Below are 5144 nucleotides of genomic sequence, written 5' to 3' on the forward strand. Positions count from 1 at the left end.
TGCTATGGGTTAGTGTTGGGGCTCAGGAACATATAATTTTCAAACATATTTTAAAGACGTAGTGGTTATGTATACATACATGCATGACTAAATATTGTGTAACTTACCCTGGAATGAGTATTTCAACTGAGTCTAAATAATCCCCCTACGGAATTTCTCTCCTGTTGTATACCCTTACAAAAATTCTTTCAGTTCTGTTTCCAAAATTAGATGTTTGTATGTTTATATAGATGCTGCCTTGCTTCACAATGGATTTTGAGTATTTGTTCTACGTATGTTCTGAATGGATAGTGCCAGTGCTTAATGTGCTTGGCCGCTAACTAAAAGGTTGGAGGTTTGAGTCTACCCAGAGACGTCTCGGAAGAAATACCTGGCAATCTACTTCTGGAAAAATCAGTCATTGATAACTCTGTGGAGCATAGTTCAACTCTCACACACAAGAGGATGCCATGAGTTAGAAATGATTCAACAGCAACTGGATTGGTTTTTATGTATAGAAAGAAACACAAACAGGTGGCAAGAATGTTTCCATACTCAACCCAACCTTTTCCCAATATTAGAAGAACAGAGGCGACCTCTTCTCTCCACCTCTATTTATTTGAGAAAATTGTAAAATTTGCCAGTTGCTTAACTTGTCTTGAAATTATCTAATAGTGTTTGAATTTAATATGTTCTTAGCTATATTCATGTGAATATTTTAAGTTCTTCTCAACCATTATTTATTGTTTGTGTTCGTCTTGTAAGCCACCTCAAAATTTGTGTGCAAAAGGGTGGTGGGAAAAAAAAAGAAAGAAAGAGGAGAGAGGGAAAGGGGAAAACTGAGGAATAAAGAAGTATTCCTAAATAGAGAAATCCATCTCATTGAATCACGGAATTCTCGAATCTTGAACCTGCCACCAACCTGACACTTGCATTGCATTATTTTCTCTTACATTCTGCTTTCTTTATATGGAGTTCTTCCAGTAGTTAACAAATTCTTTGAAGGTAGAGATAATGTGTATCTTCACTAGTGAACCTCAAGATTACAGCAGTTGCTACATTCTCTGTCAGAGAATTTCTCTCCTTAAATGAGACATGAAATAGTTCACTTTGCAACAGTGAACTGTAAAAATAGTAACTACAACAGCAGTTAAAATGAATATAATACTTAACAATACACAGATCACATACCTTATTTCATTTGATTCTCACGGCACCCTATAATGTAGGTAAAAAAGAGATTCTTCTTCTCAGGCTTTTTATACTTGCCCTTCCCTCTTTCTGAAACACCCTTTCTCTGGATATTCACTTCTTTCAAGTTTCTGTTCAAATGCTATCTTATCAAAGCATTTCCTTGACTACCCAAATAAAATAGTACACCACCTCCTGCCTCCACCCTTATCCCTCTTGTTATTGTTGTTGTTTTTAGTTGCCGTAAAGTCGGTTCTGACTCATGGCAACCCCATGTACAACAGAACAAAACCTTGCTCAGTCCTTTGCCATCTTCACAGTCGTTGGTATGCTTGAGCCCACTGTTGCAGCCACTGCGTATTTTGAGTGCCTTTCAACCTAGGGGGGCTCATCTTCTAACACTAAATTCTGTTGTGAGCCATAAGGTTTTCATTGGCTAATTTTTCAGAAGTAGATCACCAGACCTTTCTTCCTAGTCTGAAAGCTCCTAGTCAGGCTTTTCTTCTGTCTTAATCTGGAAGCTCTGCTGAAACCTGCCCACCATGGGTGACCCTGCTGGTATTTGAAATGCTAATGACATAGCTTCCAGCATCCTAGCAACATGTAAGCCACCATAGCATAATAATCTAACACAGAGGTGGTGGTTTATCCCCCTTACTTTGCTTTAATATGTTCTCTAGCACATTCTGCCATCTGACAAAATGTGGGGTTTTTTGTTTGTTTTTGTTTTTAATTTGTCTTTCTCTCCTTGAATGTAAGCTCCATGTAAATGGGGAATTTATTTATTTAATTTTTTTACTACTATTTCCCCAGTCCATAAACAGAGCCTAGCTCATAGTAGATGAAGAATAAATAAACAAATTAACACATTATTCCCATTTTATGAATAACCAGGCAGGAACAGCAGGCTTAAGGGATCTGACCAACATTACACATCTAATGAGTGGCAGATTAGGTACTAGATCACAAGTGTTAATTCCACATCCCTCTATATTTTCATGACCATCACAGAAAAATTGTGCTAACTGGATATACACTATTGCCTTCACTGACATTAATGTCTGGAACAACTTGAGATTCAGAATCTTCTTTTACCATTTTGTGAGTGTTATCTAGCGCAGACAACACAACTAAAGCAGGCTGCATTGACTGATATTGAATAGGATGGTGTACAAGCCCAGAGGTGACCTGCGGTTTCGGCAGAGCAATCGCACCACGGGGAGAACCAATGCACATTTCTTTGGGTGTCAGTCAATCTTACTTCCATGATCCTTGAACAAGCCCTTTGCATATCATTCCAAAGCACTCTGTGAATAAGCAAATAGTTATTTCTGCTACATTTATAGCATTCTGAGAGATGATGCTATTAAAATAACAAAAGTCATTGGCTACTTTTAGTGGTGGACCATTTAGCAGCAGGAGAGGTATGTGACAACGCATGAGCATCAGCGAAGGGAACTGCCTTTGCAGAGCAGTGCTTCATTCTGATTGTAAATATAGCCATAACGAAGATTTACATAATCTTATTAGTATTTTCCCTTTAGGAACCCTGGTGGCACAGTGGTTAAGCACTCAGCTGCTAACCGAAAGGTCTTCAGTTAGAACCCACCAGCTACTCGCAGGAGAAGGATGTGGCAGTCGGCTTCCATAAAGATTATAGCCTTGGAAACTCTGTGGGGCAGTTCTACTCTGTCTTCTATGATTTGGAATCAACTTGATGGCAATGAGTACTTTCCTTTTGCTTTTAAGGATGGTTAACACACTTAAAATCCTAAACATGATTTTGACTAACCTCACTCACTACGAAAATAGTAAACTCTCCAGTAACTGCCATTCTATTAGCCTGAATCCCCTATTAACCAGCCCTTTCAAACAAAGCCTAGAACTGAATGTTAAAACTGCAAGAGAGCTAAGAGAGCACCCACTTAAAGCTCGTTATTTTAAAGGTGAAGAAAGTTAGGTTAGAGTGTCTTTTCAGTCATACCTAGCCAGGAAGCAGCGCAGAGTCAGACCTCAAACCCTCAATGCTCTTCCTACTACACACAGTAGGACTACATTTTGCATAGGACCTGCCATATTGTAGGTCTCAGATGAACTTTTTTAAATGGATGGATTCTGAAATTAATGACCTTGAAGCATGACAACATCATGAAGTAATTTTGAATGACCTGTAAACTATTGTGGGCAATATACATTAAATGATGTTCATTACATTTTTAGTGTTCTTTGGATAGTATTCTATGTCTTTGAAAATGTATAATGTCAGTAAGGGTTATAGATAATAAATGTTAATAATGAAAATATTTGATTAAGCAGTACAATCAATTTCCTGGCCAAACCTAATATTACAATGTTTATTGTTCTTGAATTACAGTGTTGGAAGCCAATAAAGAATCTGAAAGGCAGGAACATCGATATAGAATTACTTCAGCTAATGTCTATTTTAAAATGATTAAGTTAAATTATTCACTTTACAAACCCATATACTAACCACCTCCCATGTGCCAGTGTGGAAGACATTCATTAGCTGTTCACCAAATCATCTCTCTTTCCCTCTTGGACACAGCTAGAGCACCGTTTTCAGCCCCCATTGCAGTTAGCTGTGCCATGTGACTGACTTCTGGCCACCGGATTGTCAGCAGTAGCAATGTATGCCATAAAATCCTCCACATGTTATCCTCTATTTACTTCCCTCATCTTGCAACCAGATGCAGAGGATCTAGTGGAACCTTCTGAGCCCCAGGAGATGGCAGAGCCATAAGATAGAAGGAGCCTAGGTCTCTAAGTCACTGTTTGGAGGAGAGCATTGTAAGTGCTATGGGAAGACAACAGAAAAACTTAAGAATGGCTCTTCAGAAGTTGTATCGGATGTAGACTTTGAATTAAGGCTTAATGGGAAAAAAAAGGAAGCAAAGACACCTTAGGCAGAAGAGGAAGCATACACAAAGCTTCAGATATGAAAAGCTTAGGTTAAGCTCTGGGAACAGTAAATTGTCTCATGTGGCTGGAGTACACAATAGAACACAGGCAAAGCTTTGAGCCTTGAGACAAAAGTTGAGGTGGGGGTGAGATTACAAGGAGCCATGTATGCCATCAACTGCTCATATGCAAGTTTAAGTTGAAACTGAAGAAAATTAGAACAAGTCCAGGAGAGCCAAAGTACAACCTTGAGTATATCCCACCTGAATTTAGAGACCATCTCAAGAATAGATTTGACGCATTGAATACTAATGACCGAAGACCAGACAAGTTGTGGAATGACATCAAGGACATTATACATGAAGAAAGCAAGACATCATTAAAAAGACAGGAAAGAAAGAAAAGACCAAAATGGATATCAGAAGAAACTCAGAAACTTGTTAAAGCTAAAGCAAAAGGAAGAAATGATGAAGGAAAAAAACTAAACAGAAGATTTCAAAGGTTGGCTCGAGAACACAAAGTAAAGTATTATAAAGACATGTGCAAAGACCTGGAGATAGAAAACCAAAAAGGAAGAACATGCTCGGCATTTCTCAAGCTGAAAGAACTGAGAAAAAATTCAAGCCTAGGGTTGCAATAGCAAAGGATTCTATGGGGAAAATATTAAACGACACAGGAAGCATCAAAAGAAGATGGACAGAATATACAGAGTCATTATACCAAAAAGAATTGGTCGACGTTCAACACTTTCAACAGGTAGCATATGATCAGGAACCAATGGTACTCAAGGAAGAAGTCCAAGCTGCACTGAAAGCATTGCCAAAAAACAAGCCTCCAGGAAATGACAGAATATCAACTGAGATGTTTCAACAAACAGATGTAGCACTGGAAGTGCTCACTTGTCTATGCTAAAAAATTTGGAGAACAGTTACCTAGCCAACTGACTGGAAGAGATCCATATTTATGCCTATTCCAAAGAAAGGTGATCCAACCTAATGTGGAAATTATTGAACAATATCATTAATATCACATGCAAGTAAAATTTTGCTGAAGAT

This window comes from Trichechus manatus, unplaced genomic scaffold (assembly GCF_000243295.1).
Source record: "Trichechus manatus latirostris isolate Lorelei unplaced genomic scaffold, TriManLat1.0 scaffold00059, whole genome shotgun sequence".
In the NCBI taxonomy this organism is placed as follows: domain Eukaryota; kingdom Metazoa; phylum Chordata; class Mammalia; order Sirenia; family Trichechidae; genus Trichechus; species Trichechus manatus.